General features: G+C 54.9%; 1 protein-coding gene and 1 non-coding gene across 2 annotated transcripts in view; both read right to left on the bottom strand.

Annotated features, from left to right (window-relative positions):
* SEC14L1 (SEC14 like lipid binding 1) overlaps positions 1-3,990 on the bottom strand; it is a 90,180-nt gene extending 86,190 nt beyond the window's left edge. The window contains exons 1-2 of the mRNA XM_086688164.1: positions 3,948-3,990; positions 3,467-3,586 (exon numbers count right to left, since the gene is read on the bottom strand). The gene's annotated coding sequence lies outside the window, so the exon portion shown is untranslated. The remainder of the gene's footprint in view (positions 1-3,466; positions 3,587-3,947) is intronic.
* On the bottom strand, positions 3,242-3,430 carry LOC112864734 (small Cajal body-specific RNA 16). Its single transcript, XR_003224002.1, has one exon.
* Positions 3,991-16,928: the final 12,938 nt, after the last annotated feature.

Raw genomic sequence — 16,928 nt, 5'->3', positions numbered from 1 at the left:
TGCTCGTGTGAGCACCCCAAACGTGGACACCAAGGGGCTCAGCAAGCCAGGAGCCTGTAGCAAACCCGCCTCAGCTCCCACGCTTGGCAGCAAGGACGACCCTCCTGTCGCCCTCCCGGGGCCCGCCTGCGTAGCAACAGCCTAGAGGCTCACGGCCGGAAGCACCGTGAAAGGCTCCGAAAGTCCGAGAACGTCCATCAGCCAAGGCTGATCTCAAGTGCTCCTGACTGGCTCACAGACTCCTCCCAGGCACCCGCCCGTGGGCGTCCCTGTCACCAGAGTCCCCATTTTACTAAGAAACAGGGAAGGGGCCTGAGGTCGCAGTGCAGGCCAGGGTGCAGCTGGGATGGGAGACCCCGCGCTAACTGTCCAGGCTGTGCGGAACGTGGGAACGCCTGCCCTTCGTTGCGGAGGCGCTTTCTGGGGCCTCTGAATGGACATTTCCCTTGGGGGCCACGCCCCCCACCCCCACATCTGTAGTCTCGGACTGTCGGTCCGTTATAAAGCCCGCTGACAGTTCGCCTTGCAGGTTTGAAGTTACATTCTCGGCCTTGCAGGCACCTGTGGGCCCGACCCTCCCGGCACTTGAGCTGGACAAGAGGAGGGGCGGGGGAGAGGATGCCAAGACACCCACCCAGTATGGGGGCGCCTGGGTAGCTCAGTTAAGCATCCGACTCTTCACTTCCGTTCAGGTCATGATCTCACGGGTTCATGGGTTCAAGCCCCATGTCCGGCGTTGATGGTGACAGCACAGAGGGATTCCCTCTCTCCCTCTGCCTCTCCCCTTCTCACGTTCTCTCTCAAAACGAACAAACTTAAAAAAAAAAAAAGGACGTTATACCCCAACCGTAACGAGAAGAGAGCACGAAAACAGCCCAAGATTCGCCCTACGTGTACAACCGTCACTAACGCGACAGCTACAAACACAGGCGGGCTGGGTTTTCCTTTTCTCACATCAGTAGGTGGTGAGCAGTCAGAAGACAGGAAGGCCTGGGAGAGACGGGGCTGGAGACATCGGGGAGGGAGCAGGGACGGGCAGTGCCTGGCAGCGATCAGTGCCAAGGTCACAGCCGTCTTTGGAAATTCTACCCAAGTGACGTCTGAACAAGGTGACCACCACCTTGAGCTACACCAGCCTTCCCCCTGCCCCCTCAGATCACGGAGACAACAGTCACTTCCCTCCACGCGTCCCCAGCACTCACACTTCCTAGAGACCCGTGGCTGGCTCCCTAAGTCACTCTCCAGCTGGGAACACTGCTGCCATCGACGTTTCTCAGAAGCAGAAGCGACCCGTCACGCACAAGGTCGCTGGGAACGAAAACCACGAAGTGCGTGAAATGCTCCTTGGGGACTGACCCCTTTTATTTAGGTCCGTACAAAACAGGGTCTTAAGCACGAACAGGGCCCGCGTTCCAAAGTGACATGGTTGAGGGAATGAAACCAAAGGAATCTGGAAAGTTCCAGGCCCCAACAATTCTATTTCAGGCACACGGAACCAGGCAGAAAGGGAACTGGCACACGTTCAGCCTGCACACAGATCTTCCCGTCAACTCACCTGCAAAGAAAGTGCACGTCAGTCTTTCTTCTACCCGGGCAAGTGTGTTAGCACCGCAAGACACCCTCCAGAATCGAGCAAGCGGCCCCGGGACACAAGGTGGGAGGCAGTGACCCTGCGTCCACCAGCCCCTCCTCCCTCCAAGCCTGCGGGCTCCCTCCGAGGGCTCATCACCTTCTACCTCAAGGCACCCACAGTGATTTCCCAACCCACCACCCCCTGGGCTATAATCCGCATACCGCCTGGGGCCTTCCTCAGAAACCTGCCTGCACAGGAGCCACGGCAAACCTGAACTCTGACCGAGCCTCCACACCCCACGCCCACCCACGCCTTCCTCCCGTCCTGCCCGATTCCGATTCCGGCCATTTAGTTCCCCAGTTTGGCCCCAACGTGTGAGCTGCTCACATCCCCCAAGCATTTTCAGGCTTCCTGCTTTTTGCCACACTTCAGCAGCTGGAAACGGCCGTTATGTCCTCACAGGGGTCCCATTCCAAGAAGTGCTATTGGAAATGTCCCTTCCTGTGGCTCCATAGCATATGACATTCACCTCTCCGGATGCTAAGCCCCTCAACACCCAGGACCACTTTTCCTCACATCCCCTCCGAGGCACAGACGTGACACGGTGACCCCTGCAGGCACTGCTCCCTCTGCATGGGGACAGCCCACCAGGCCGAGGAAGCAGGAGGGGCAGGAGGACCTGTGGCCAAGAGCCCAAAGTCCCAAGTTCCACCAGCAGGCACTGCGGTGTGCGAGCTCCTCAGGAGACAGTGGGAGGGTTCTCAAAAAGCAGGATCCCTCTCAGCCTTGACCCGGGACGGGATGCAGTGCAGGAGACACGAGAAGGTGCGTGTGGCATGATCCCAAAAAAGGTGCTCCCGTGCCCTTCAAAACGCGCTACACGCGTGCCCGACGTGGTGGCCACCAGCTACGTGTGACTGTTTATGCTGAAATTAACATGACAAATCTTGTTCCCCAGGAGCACCAGCCATGCTGTCAAGTGCTCACTGCCACCTGTGGCTTGTGACTGCTCAACTGGACAAGGCGGGTGTAGACCACTTCATCACCGCGGCGTGTTCTATCGGACAGCACAGTTCTGTACACAGTGTTCTCTTGAAATTAGATGTTAGCACCTCATCCTCTTACTTAAAACCCACGATGCCCCACACTCTTAGGAAAGATCAAAATGCTCACATGAGCCACAGGCCCTGTGTGGTCTGGCCCTTCCCCGCCTTTTCAGCTTCATTCCACCCCATTCTCTTGCTTTTTGGGTTATAATGGCCTTCTTTCGGCTCCTCCACTAGCCACAATTTGCTAGGCCACCGGGCCTTTGCACGTGCTGCCCCGTGGCCTTCCACGAAACCCCCACATATCCTCCAGAGTCCAGCTCAAGGATCCCATCCTTAGGAAAGCCTCCATCACGCTGTAATTCGCCTGCTAACAAGGCTGGGCTTTGAATTACACCCTCTTTAGTGCAATCATTTAATCTCTTCTCCCCCGACGGGGGCTGTAGCTCCCTGAGAACCAGGGCCTGGGCTGTTTTGTTCATCTCTGTACCCTTAACGTTTAGCACGGTGCCTGGCCAAAATTATCAATATTTATTAAGTCTCCACACTCTGTTTACAGATGTTTGGGAACCACTGTTCTCGGATACTAACTGTAAGGGTTTTTTCCTTCTTTCAGCGTAGGTCCTGTTTGCAGTATCATACATGATCATCAAACTGCTGCTAGAATGTTCACACCTGTTACTGCAAATTCAAACCCCAGGAAAAACTTGCTCCCGGGAATTTACTTTAGGTCAGGGTCGGGCTGTCTGGTTACAAGGCTGCACCCGCAAGCAGGCAGGTTCAGCAACACAGGAGCCTCTCCCCAGACCATCGGCCTCAAGACTCTCCGTCCCCGTGACTGGCATACCTGGATCCCCATAGGGAGGGTGCTCTGGGTGCTGTGACCGACGAGGACAAAGCGGCCAATCGGTGCCTGCCTGCATCTAATCGCCGGGGGACGGGAAAGTTCTCGTTTTCCGAGGAGACCCTGGGGAAAGAGTAACACAACGTGCTCTAGGAGGGTGTCTCATCCGCTATCCACACGCTCCCCAGAAGCCGCCTTGCCCCCCCACCCCGCCACCCCGCACGGGCGGGACCTCCAAAACTCATCGGCCAGCAGCCGCACCTACTGCCCGCCCCGCCCCGGCTTCGGAGCCCGCGTTCGGCCCGAGCCCCCTCTGCCTCCCCGTCCGGGGCCTGCGGGGAGCGCTCCCGAGGCCCGTGCCCCGCCGAGAGTAGTCATCACCGCCCCCGCGATCAGCCCGAAGCCAAGTGCGGGGGACAAAAGGAGGGGGTTCCTTTCCTCCCAACACGAGGAATCACGCTTCCGCGCTCGCTGCCCACCCCACCTCGCGCCAAAGCCGCGGGACGCACCGACTTCCGGCCGGAAGTGACGACTCACCATAGAGGCGGCAGCCAGAGGGTCTCCCTGGGCTTTGAAACTGGGTCCTCCATGGCCGTCTTAAAGGGGCCGAAGCCGGGGATGCGGGTTCCAGGGGGATGCGCGCCGCGGCAGGTGGTGGGAGAGCCCTAGCGCCAGGGAAGCGGAAGGGACCCGTGTAGTCGAGGTTCATCCAAGCTATAGCATGTATGAGTGCTTCATTCTTGTTTATGGCCAAATGACATTCCACTCTAATAGGCAAGAATTTTTTTTTTTTTTTTTTTTTTTTTATGTTTCTCTTTGAGCCGCAGGAGAGGGACAGACAGGGGGACAGAGGATCTGAAGCAGGCTCGGCACCGACAGCAGTGTGCCCAATGCGGGGCTAGAACTTACAAACGGAGAGATCATGATCCGAACCCACTGAGCCACCCAGGCGCCCCAATAGGCAGGACTTTGAAGGTTATGCCCACATCAAGAGGAGCGTGGAGGTGCCAAATGCCCCACGTGGGGCCAATGGTGACTTGCTCGAGCAGACACAAAGGCTCACACTGCCTGTCCTCTGCTTTCTTTCTGGCCTCTCCAGCGGAGATGGGCCGAGCAGCCAGCCCAGGGACTGTATGTCCCCTGAATCTCCTGGGCAGAGCTGTGGCCTCACCCCCAACCCCCCACCCCAGGCTGCTCTGTCCTCAGGTCCTCAGTGCTTAGTGGTGGCCTTCTTAACGCAGAGCCACCTCTGACTGCCCAAGGGCTGTGGGCGGCTCGCCCTGAACCGTGCCACACACAGGGGGAAGCTCCAGGCTCCAGGATTCCCCCCCCCCCGTTCTCTCCCCTCTGGGTTCCCACTGATGAAGTTTTGGGGTGACGGGGGTGTGTGTGTCCATGGCGTTCAGAGCCGACGGCCAAAAAGGAATTCTTGAAGACGTCTTTGGTGCGGAAAGCGCGGGGGCAGGACCCATGGGCAGGAAGAGCTGCACTGGGGTCCTGATGGGTCACTCACTGTATACCCTCAGGTTGGGACAGGGTCAGGGGTAGAGTAAGTCTGTAAGGAATTTTGGAAGCAAGGTTTCCAGGACCTTGAGGGGCTAGCTGTTGCTAGAAAAATAGCATTTATTGCCATTTAATAAAACGTCAGTCATGAGACTGAGTCATGTGACAGAAAGCCAACTCAACTTATATTAGAAAGCGGACTTACTCGTGGGTGGAACTGATGTGTCCGGGGGTGGGGGTGGGGGTGGGGGGAGGAGCTGCAGAAGTTCAAGAACCCCGTCACGGGATGCGGTCAGGCCTCTGGACCTCTGGCTGCCCTCCCTCCTCTCCTCTCCAGGTGGTGGAGGGAGGGTGAGGGTGAGACGGGGCCCAGAGTGGACAGCTCCAGAACATGTGAGGCCGGAGGGACAGCGGTATAGTGGGTCTGGGAGGTTGCTGTTCGTGCCCCGGTCCCTGGACCCTGTGCATGTCACCTCACAGTGCAGAAGGGACTTTGCAGGTGTGATGAGGTTAGGAGGCCTGGGGTGGGAGATGGTCCTGGGCGCTCCAGGTGGGCCCAATGTCATCAGAAGGGGCCTCCCCGAATGGGAAGCTGGAGAGTCCGGAGATGTGACAACAGAAGCTGCTGCACTTGAGGGTGGGGGGAGGGGGCCATGAACTTGGAATGCAGCAGCCACTAGAAGCTGGAAAGAAGCAAGGAAAGGCTTCTCCCCTGGAGCCTCCAGAAAGAACCAGCCCTGCAGACGATGAGGTTTTGGGGGGCGATGGGGGGGGGGGCGGGGGGGCTTCGTGGAGTCCGGAGCAGACGGCCAAGAAATAATTCTTGAGACGTCTTGGTGCATAAAGGTGATTTTATTAAAGCATAGGGACAGGACCCGTGGGCAGGAAGAGCTAGCTGCCCCAGGACCATGGGGAGAGACTGGTTATGTACTTGGGAGATTGGGGGAGGTCAAGTCCAGGGGAAGTTTCCAATGAGATTTTCATGTGCTAAATTAGACTCACAGGATCCTGGAGGCCTAGCTATTGTCAGGCTAAGGTTGTCTTTCCCTCTAGCAAAGCACCAGCGGTAACAAGTGGGGGGTTCCTGGAGAAACGTTTTTCTCTGCCGGCCTCAAGGATTTGTCAGTGGGCTGCCGGTTCTAAGGAAATTTAATTTCATCTGCCATTTCCTTCTGCCTTTGTTTCCCACATCGCAGTCAGCTTGATTTATCACATTTGGCCACCAGGGAGTTTAGAAAGTATAGCCTTTTAACTGGGTACTCCTGCTGCTGGAGGGACAGGGGCTATTGGGGGGTGACTCTGGTCTCTTCCAGGGCCCTGCAGGGTGTTTGGAGGCCCAGCAGTGAAAGGGGCAGGCGACAGCTGGTGCTCGGAAGCGGCTGATGTGTGGCTCTGTGTCTTTGTTTTCAAAAATGTCTCCTCTGAACGCCCAGCGCATTTATACCTGTAACAGGAACTCTCCGGATGGGCAGTGATTAAGTGATTTGCGGACCCGTTACTTTGGCGTAACAACCTCTTCATCATACAAGAGTCACAGTGGAGAGGAGGAACTAATGCCCAGGTTTGGAGGGATGCCCAGTGGTGAGCGGAGTGATGCCGGCTCAGCTTAATGAGGACTCTTTATCCCCTTCAGTCTAGTGGCTCGGAGAGGCCCAGGAGGACCCGGCTAAGCCCTGTCACCTCTCCGAGTGACTCTGGGTGTCCTCGCCCAGAAGCCAGGGGGCTGGGGCAAGCCACGATTCAGCAGACAGGGGCTGTGTTCTGGACCCACCTTAGGAGACTTCCTGTTGGGGGCCAGCGAGTCCTGGGGTTCGAATGCCAGGATATTGTGCACCTTTGAACCTGACATCCGGCACACCCCCTTTCTGGGGCGGTAGGCGTCCTGCCCTGGCTTTGCAGAACTGGCCCCTTGTCCCCCCAGCCTTCCTTCCCCTCTTTCTCATCAGTGTCGGGGAGCCCTGCCAACGTGCCAGGGGTTTTAAGTGCACTGCCTTATCCCCACGACAGTCACATGAAGCAGGTATTGTGAGGAGAAGAAAAACTGAGACCCGGGGGTTAGGGACACAGAGCTGCAGAATTGAACCCAGAGTGGGTGCTCTCAACCCTACACCACGCCCCAAATCTGAAGTCCCCCTCGCCCAAAGTATTCCAAGCAGGGCTGCTGGATTTAACAAAGCAAAACAAACAGGTTGCACAATTAAGTACGAATTTCAGATAAACAACACATTATTTTTTTTAATGGGGAAAAAAAATTTTTTTATGTTTATGTTTGAGAGAGAAACAGACAGAGACAGAGCATGAGCAGAGGAGGGGCAGAGACAGAGAGGGAGACACAGAATCCGAAGCGGGCTCCAGGCTCCCAGCTGTCAGCACAGAGCCCGATGTGGGGCTCGAACTCATGGACTGTGAGATCATGACCTGAGCTGAAGTCGGACGCTCAACTGATTGAGCCACCCAGGGGCCCGTTTTTTTGTTTTTGTTTTTGTTTTTAACGTTTATTCATCTTTGAGAGACAGAGCATGAGAGGGGGAGGGGCAGAGAGAGAGGGAGACAGAATTTGAAGCAGGCTCCAGGCTCCGAGCTATCAGCATAGAGCCCAACGCGGGGCTTGAACCCACGAACCGTGAGATCGTGACCTGAGCCGAAGTCAGAGGCCTAACTCTGACTGAGCCACCCAGGCACCCCCAGAATTTATTAATGAGGGATTTTGCTTTTTATTTTTTTAACCTAGTCTTTGAAATCTGGTGTGTATTTTAAACTCACGGCTCGTTGGGGTTTGCACAAGCCCTGTTTCAAGTGCCCAGGAGTCACGTGGGGCTTGTGGTGGCCTGGAAAGTGCTAGCACCTGGAGGCTGGCCAAGCCCGGTGCCCGGATGCTTCGGGATAGACGAGGAGGGAGGGAAGGTAACCCCACCCCCATGGCTGCCTGGGTGCACGGCTTTGTGATAATTGCTTTTCTGTACATAGTGTGATTTCACCTTCAGAGAAAGCTTAGGAACTAGGGATTCTTGTTATTATTTTGGAGGCTCCGACTTGCCTGAGGTCACTCAAAATTCCCTGGTCGCCAACTCCCAACAGCTGACCGCCCCATGATCTGCCAGAATCAATCTGTGATGACCAGCCAGGCTGGTCAGCTGGCTCAGGGTTTTGGCTGCCCCGTCCTCCCAGACCACCTCCCCAGGCCGCCCTCCAGGGTAGCGCGGGGGGGCCTGGGAAGCCAAACACGACAGCTCTCCCTCGACTAAAAACGAGTTCTGGAGGCTGAGAGCAGACGTGCTCTGTTCTGCCTTCTGTGGAAGGAGCCGGGGGGAGGGGGGGAGCTGGGGCCCCCACCATGTGTCTGGATTTATGCCCTTGCCCCGCTGCCCGCCCATCTTGTGGTCACGCGCTTTCCTGCAGCAGCTGGTGCGTTCGTTTTAAACCCATTTATTTAGCCGGGTGCTCAAAGGACTTCTGGTTACTGTCACTCTGCGGGCCTGCCAGAACCGATTTCCTAGATCTCTTCCCGTTTGCTGCTCTCAAGCTGTGGGCTCCTTCTGAGTCCCGGAAGGAAAATATTTTCGAAAGATGCCATCTTCGGGAACGACCCTCTCCCCGCCAGGCTGGGAGTTGGAGGGGGCTTGTCCTGGGCTGCCCCAGCTTGGTGCCTTCTGCGCAAAAGTAGGCACATTTCAGGACCTGAGAGGCACAATGGGAGGCAGGTGGGGCAGGGGAGAGGAAGAGGAGGGAGGGTGGGGGGAGGAGGGTGGGGAGGGGAGGGGAGGGGAGGAGAGCTCCTGCTTGGATGTCTTCAGAGCAGTGCTTCTCTGGGGCGCCTGGGTGGCTCAGTCCGTTGAGCGTCCGACTTTGGCTCAGGTCATGATCTCACGGTTCTTGGGTTCGAGCCCCGCATCTGTGCTGACAGCTTGGATTCAGATTCTGTGTCTCCCTCTCTCTCTCTCCACCCCTCCCCACCCCACCCCCCGTCTGTCTGTCTGTCTCTCTCTCTCAAAAATAAATAAAAACATTTAAAAAAAAAAAAAAAGACAGAGCAGTGCTTCTCGACTTGGGTGGCACCTCAGAATCATCTAGGAGCTTTAAAGACCCTGAGGCCAGGCACCACCCCCACCCTCCCTGAAATACTGATTTTTATGGGTCTGGGGTGTGGCCTGGGAATCAGGATGTTTCAAGGCTCCCGGCCCATTCTACTGAGCTGGATTGAGGTGCTCTAAGACAGTCCTACAGGTGTGAGAGGACTGAGTTAGTCCCCTGTCCAGAGAGATTGTCCACCTGAAAATGGAGAAAAGGATATGAGCGCTTTCGACGGGGCGCGGCCGCAGCGCCCGCCCCAGAGCTCGCCTGGTTTTGGAGGCGTCTATTGAGTGGGCAATTTTACACCTCTTGGCGGGGCGGGGAAGGGGGAAAGAGAAGTTAAGTCATTAAAACTGAAATAACTTTTGTCCATAACATCACAAATGGCTTTTGTCTCGCGGGGACACGAGAGGGTGGCATCGATCAGCAAACCCCATTCCGGCATTCCTGATTGCCCGGATTCATGGCTGATTTGCACATTCTCTTTTCAACCGGTCATCTTGTCAGTTTCCTCATTAATTAGCAGGTTGGAAAAGTTATTTATACATATTCACTTTTTTAAATTAAAAAAATTTTTTTTAACGTTCATTCATTCTTTGAGAGGCAGAGAGAGACAGCGTGAGTGGGGCAGGGGCAGAAAGAGGGAGACGCAGAATCCGAAGCAGGCTCCAGGCCCCGAGCTGTCAGCACAGAGCCCGACGTGGGGCTCGAACTCACGGACCGCGAGATCACGACCTGAGCTGAAATCAAGAGCCGGATGCTTAAGTGACCGAGCCACCCAGTTCCCCTAGTCTTTCTTATTTTTAATATGCACACTCAGGGGGTTCACTGACCTCTAAACAGCAGATTAGCTGTATCTCACGTGTTTTAGTATCGCACAGGACCAGGACAGGTGGGACGACTCTCCTGCCCTCCGGCGGAGTCTCGGGGCCGTGATCCTCCTCCCGCTGCGGCCACTGCGGTCACGACTGCTCGTCCTGGGCCCAGACCCAGCGTCCAAGTCGGGAACGCGGAGGCCGTAGACGTCTTCCGTCACAGCCTTGGAAATCACAGCATCGCTTCCAACAGCCCTGTGTCGACCCAAGCCAGATCCTGTTGTGTGGCCAACTCAGCCACCTCGCGTCCACCACGAAAATACTGCACGTCTATTCGACTTCCATCAAGTGCAGAAACAGACCCGACGCATCTGCAGAATAAGTATCCGAGTGGTGGTTGCGTCTGGGGGTGGGGATAGACTGAAAACAGCGCAGGGGAATTGTCTGGGGTCCTGGCAAGATTCTAGGTGTTGTGTGAGGGTGTTGGTCACATAGGCGTATGTGCGTTTGTCAAAACCCATCAAAGTGTGCACGTAACAGCTGTGCATCTTACTGTATAGAATTGTATCTCGGTAAGTAACCAACAACCACAAATACCACGCGCCTATCTGGGTCTTAGTACCCCTCCCCGAAATACACACACACACACACACACACACACACACACACACACACACACAGAGACACACACACCCAAAGACCAGAGCCAGCGACTAAGGCTTGTTTATTTAGGAAATAATCCTGTTCAAGGAGTGAGGAGCTGGGGGACAAGACAGGGGAGGAGGGAACACCAATATCAACCAGAATGTGTCATTAATTTACCGCCACCAGTGACTGGTGCTTGACTTCACCGGGACCTTCTCGGGAGCTTTATGAAACGCATCTCAGAACCGTCTGCCTGAGAGGGCAGAGGGGAAGGACTTTTCCATTGACTCCTGTCCCTCATGGGTCCCAGTTGACTTCCCAGGCATTAACTCACTGGTGCTTCTGGGTTGTTCAGAGGTTCATAGGCAGCTCCAAGGTGGCCCCCAGGGACGCTTGCTCCTGGGATTCTCGGCCCTGTGTAGTCCCATTGTGTTCTAGCACTTGGGGACAGAGCATCACCTGTTGGCCATCCATCTAGCACATCCACTCTATCCTAGAGGATGGTTCGGCTACACGACAGGACGTTACCCCGGTCAGGTGCCTTTGACGAGCCTTTAGTGAGCCATTCTACTGTTCTCTTAGTCCAGATGTTTCCAGATGATGGACTATTTATATGGTAAGGTCAATGGATCTCACGGTCAAGTGCACATTATCACATCTCCTCTGTCTCTGGGACTTAGGAGTGGAACTGATTGGGACGGGAGGGAACTTTCTGGGATGATAGCGATGCCGGGTATAGTGATAGAGGTTTGCCACACCCAGTATAGGAATCTGTCAAAACTCAGCAGGTTTAGGGGCGCCTGGGTGGCGCAGTCGGTTAAGCATCCGACTTCAGCCAGGTCATGATCTCGCGGTCCGTGAGTTCGAGCCCCACGTCAGGCTCTGGGCTGATGGCTCGGAGCCTGGAGCCTGTTTCCGATTCCGTGTCTCCCTCTCTCTCTGCCCCTCCCCCATTCATGCTCTGTCTCTCTCTGTCCCAAAAATAAAAAAAAAAAAAAACAAAAAAAAAAACTCAGCAGGTTTATGCTGAAGATCTGGACATTTCTTTGTGCTTTACTTTGCCCCAAAAGAAAAAAAAATGCAAATAAATGTATAGCTCTAGTGAATGAAAGCCATGCTCAATTATTTCGGGGCGTACCGTGACAGCAATATCCTTTTATTTTTATTTTTTTATTTTTTAAAAGTAATCTCTGCACCCAATGTGGGGCTCGAACCCACAACCCTGAGATCGAGAGTCACATGCGCCACCAAAAGAGGGAAAGGGGGTTCTTGACGCCTCGAGGGCGTGGGGGGACTTGAAATAATCTGGACGTAAGCATTCTTCCGGACAATAGTGATCCACGGAGCAGGACAGACTGGGGATTGATTTGGCCGCTTCTCATCTTGAGGGTGTGACGAGCAGGTGAGTCAGGGCTGCGGGGAGCTCATGACCGAGAGGACAGGCTTCGAATCTCGCCAAACGATGTCGCAGCGACGCGAATCGTCTCAATCGCGTCCACTTGGAGGTGAAGTGTCAGGCAAGTCGCCGAAACTTTGCTTCAGTGCGTTTCCTCGCGTGCAGTGTGGGCATCGTTACGCCTCCCCCCACAGTTAAGGTTAACCGGAACCCTGTCTGCAAAAACGTGTTGTGCCTGGCACACGTAAGTGCTCAATAAGGGGCAGTTTTTATTCCGCTACCTACGTGGGTAAAGCACTTGCCCCAGAGTAGTTGATTTCATCCGGGCCACGATTCAGGAGGACACTAGCTGTCGGGATTGGAGCCCAGGAGACAGCCCGTCAAGTACAATATTTCTGACATGTGGTTATTCGTGGATCCTGCACGTCCACTGCTTCTCAGCCCCTTTGATTTTCCGCGGAGCTTGACAAGAAAATCTCCTACATCTCCCCGCGTCCCACAACGTGTCAGTGTCGCTCTATTATCTGCTACATTTCTTTTCTCCCCGCCGTCTTTCTTTCAAAGCGGCAGCTACCAGAGTGAGGAGCTTGTACGTGTTTTATAAATCCTCTCTCCCTCCTGTCGGTTGCTTGGCAAGCGTCCGATCCCATTATGACACGGAGAATCAACTGCGGGCCGCGGGGGGGCGGTGCTCGCCGAGCCGCTGGAAAGCCTGGGCGCCCACTCGTCACCCTCTCCCGCGCGGCTGCCGGCCCCGATGTTCAGCACATCAGACCCTCGATGGCTCCCGACTTCCGCCACCGGGCTTCATATCTGACAACCAGCAGGCTCTACAGAGGGTTTGCTCCTTCTTGCTTCGGTGAAAAACTGGCAGGTGGGGCGGGGCGGGGGGGGGGATGGTAAAGTCCGCTTCTCTCGTCTGTGAGGGCTTCCAGACACACAAGACTTATTTATATTCTGACTCTGAAAGAGGCTTGTTCTGAGGATGCCTGCTGGGTAATTGAAGGATGGTCTTTGGAATTTTTCTGTTTCCCCTGTCAGCGTGCTATTCAGTTACCCACAATGGCATTCCTGCAGAATACAGTGCTCTTGCCAGCTCTGGCCTGATTCTGTCTACACTCGCTGCTTCCTCGGCCACTCGAGAGGCGGGGGGGTGCCGGATGGTGCCCAGCGGCGCCCAGGGATGGGTGGAGAACGATGGGAAAAACCTTTGTTCGTTCTTTTCCCCCCATTCTGTTTGCTTTATGGCATCTGTGACGGTTTGCCCGGGATGCAAACCCGTGAGGCAGGGGAATGTGCACAGACTCTTGGGTCAGACGGCCCCCAGTTCAAATCCCGGGGCCCCGCCTGTGGTCGATGAGACCTTTGCTCCCAACTCTCCACTCCCCACCTGTGTCAGAACGAGACACTGTTGCCCTTTGGGGTGTGAGTCTCAAGTCCCTCCTGCCACATCGGGCAGGGCCTGTGGCTGTTGTGGGGGGAAGGGACCGTGTGGCCCAGGGCATTTCTGCCGTATGTCCTCTATCCACCATGAGAAGGACCGTGTCCCCGTGACTGCTGGCCCCCGACGAATACAGATGGAGCCCGCCTGATCCCACCCTGCAGCCCGGGAGCCATCCTAGCCGGTCCAGACGCCTGGGGTGGGGGAGAAAAAGAAATGTCGGCAGGATTTGGCTAACTTTTTCTTCACAAGACCGGCTACTAATTATTTTAGACTGTGAAGGCCAGATGGTCTCTGTCGCAACTCCTTAACTCCAGCCGTGTAGGGCTAGGCAGCCACAGACGGTTCATAAACAAATGAGTGCGGCCGGGTCCAATAACATTGTATTTATGGACATTGACATTTGAATCATACATAAATCTCTCCTGTCACAGAATAGTCCTCTTTCGGATTGATTTTCTTTCTGACCATTTAAAAATGGAAAAAGCAGGGGCTCAGTCGGCTAAGCGGGTCCAACTCCGGCTCAGGGCGTGATCTCGTGGTTCGTGGGTTCGAGTCCCGGGCCGGGCTCTGTGCTGACAGCTCGGAGCTTGGAGCCTGCTTCAGATTCCGTGTCTCCTTCTCTCTCTCTTCCTCCCCCATGCATGCTCTGTGTCTCTCTGTCTCTCAAAAATAAATAAATGTTAAAAAAAAAAAAAAAAGGAATAACCACCCTTCGCCTGTGAGCCTTAGGTTAACAGGTGTTGGGCTAGACTTGGCTCCCTGGTTATTGTTGGCCCCCTCCCCCCGCCCTGGTAAGTCACTGACATTGGTAACATTTCTTTGTTATACAGTAAGACGGATGAATCCACTGTTCTGATCATGCAATCTTGGACAAAACACCGTCTCTAAATCTCAACTTTTTGGAGGCAAAACTAGAATATTCCTCTCAGGGTAAATGAAATAGTGCATACAAATTGCTTGGATTATGAGTGTTTATTCTGTTGTGGTTTTATTTTATGTTCCGGTGAGGGCGGGGGGAGGGTGCCAAACGAGGCAGTGTTTCCCTCCCCACAGCGGGGCTCCACGGGATAACTCTCAGCCGTTGACAGGGTCTGTGGGGAGAGGCCATGGGGGGCCGGCCCCTAGCTGGGTGCCTCCGGGGCTCTCCAGTTTTCCCTGTCCTGCTCTCAGGAGTGGAGAAGGCGTCCCTGGGAGAGCCAGGCTTGGGCCTCTGGGTATGGTGCGCATGCAGACATAGGAACTGACAAACCCTTGCCACCTGGAACATTCTGGGGTGCAGGTACCGGGAAGAGAGGACAGGGGGTCTCCTACCCATTTCTTCCTAGTTCTTAGGAGTCATTGGAGAGCGCCTCACTGATTCCTAGGGTTCTGTGCGCATGACCATGACCCCGAGGATAGGCAGCAGTCGTGAAATGCCCGGAGACACTTCCACAGAGGGCTAAGGGCCCAGACCATTGGCACGGCCTGGGCGGACATGGGCGTCTTTTCAGAGGGCGTCCTCAGCCATGGAGATGCCCAGAGTCTGAACATCATCCCAAGAAACTCGGAGGGGGAGGGACCTGCCATCTCCATGGAGACCACCTGGAGGGCAGCAACTCCCCTGGACCAATGGAAGGAGACCAAGTCAGAGACAGATGGGGCGGGAGCCCTGCCCACACCTGTCTCAGGCTGCGGCAGGGACAGAGACCCGAGGGCTCAGAGCTGGACTGAGAGGAAACCAGAGGGAATTGATTCTTTCTTTATTTTTTTTTTTATTTTGGAAAGAGAGAGAGAGAGAGAGAGAGAGACAGCGTGAGCAGGGGAGGGGCAGAGAGAGAGAGGGAGACACAGAATCTGAAGCAGGCTCCAGGCTCTGAGCCATCAGCACAGAGCTCGACGCGGGGCTCGAACTCACGAACCACGAGATCGTGACCTGAGCCGAAGTCAGACGGTTGACCATTTAACCGGCTGAGCTACCCAGGTGCCCCAGGGAATGAATTCTAATCACAGAGAGTGACCAGAAGGCGGTGGGACCTGCCTCAGATGTCAGCAGGAGATGACAGAGTGTGGCTGATGGCATTGATTAGACAACACATAAAAGCATCTTATGTTCTTATGTTTATACCCTCGAGCCTGAGGCCGCTCCGGAAGCCAGGTAAACATTCGATTACAATCCTCATGGTTTCCCTGCACCCCATCTCCCCGCTCCCCGCCAGTGGGGAAATGTTTCAGCCTCTTGCTGGAGGAGGGAAGGAAAGGGAGAGGGAGAGAGAGAGACACTGTCTGTTAGGCTATGACCTACACGGGTTATAAAAACATGGAAACACAGCTAAAAGGACAGTTTATGCTGAGCTCAAATGAACCAAACGCATGCTTTCTTTCTGGGTCCCTTCCCTGCTCTTCCCCTTAAAAATTCCCATGCATGGGGCACCTGGGTGGCTCAGTGGGTTAAGCGTCCAACTTTGGCTCAGGTCATGATCTCCTGGTTTGTGAGTTCGAGCCCCGCATTGGGTTCTGTGCTGACAGCTCGGAGCCTGGAGCCTGCTTCCGATTCTGTGTCTCCTTCTCTTTCTCTGCCCCTCCCCTGCTTCCTCTCTCTCTCTCTCTCTCTCTCTCTCTCTCTCTCTCTCTTTCTCTCAATAAATACATAAACTTAAAAAAAAATTCCCATGCATATCCAAGACCCAGTTTTAACTACCTCTCCTCCCTGAGTGGTTTCAGACCGAGGCATGGAGGCACAACTCCTAGCTAAGAACATGAGGCTTCCCCAACCTGCTTGATGGGCAAATTCAGTCCCCAGATTAAAAAACATGTTCTCGTATTCCTAAATTCGTTGACTTGGTCTTACGCCCACCACACTTGGAAAGCTTTCCCAGTTTCCAGAACCTCAAAACATCCGTGCAGATTTTCTTCTAGTACTTCGATGATTCCTTTTTTTCCACATCGATATCTAGAATCCAGCTGGAATTAAGTTGGGTATAAGGATAGAGGCAAGAGGCAAGATGTCGAGACAAATCTGTGCTCCCTGGAGTCACGTAACGCGGCAGCTCTCGCGTCACACCTGACAGGTACCGTTCGCACGGCTGGGACGCCCCTGGGAGCCCGTGCAAGGGCCAAGCAGGTGTAGGCCAAGCACAGAGACGGCGGAATCGGGCAGGACGGCGTCGTTCTCCGAGGCGAGTAGCAGACAGAGAAAAGCAGGCGTTAAGCCCTGAACCTGGAGACACTGCCAAACCTAGGAAGCAGAAACAGGAAGGAGAGCCCTCAAGGGGACAGCCCGGTTGGAGAGCAGTGGGGAGAATTGAGAAGGTTAGTGTAACGGCAGAGTCTGCCCAAGTGCCGGGCAGCCTGGCTGGAGCTGTTCCTGCTGCAGCTGGGATTGGCATTTCCGGGACAGCAAGGGGTGGGCTTTGGGGGCCTGACGTCCTGCCTCGGGCTTAGTCTAGCTGAGAAACCTTGACCCGGCTAACTACCTTTCTGCAAAAGCCTTCATTTCCTGCTTTGTAAACTGGAAACAATGCTAGTCCCTGGGGTTGCTGAGGATTAGCTGAACATTCAGTAAGCTCCCTGGACGGTGCCCTGTGCGGGGAGAGCCTAATATGTTAGTTCATT

This window comes from Puma concolor, chromosome E1, assembly GCF_028749965.1.
Source record: "Puma concolor isolate L17-30 chromosome E1, mPumCon1.1.hap2, whole genome shotgun sequence".
Taxonomy (NCBI): domain Eukaryota; kingdom Metazoa; phylum Chordata; class Mammalia; order Carnivora; family Felidae; genus Puma; species Puma concolor.
Note: the sequence above shows the minus strand (reverse complement) of the source record. Positions and strands in the feature narration are given on the sequence as shown.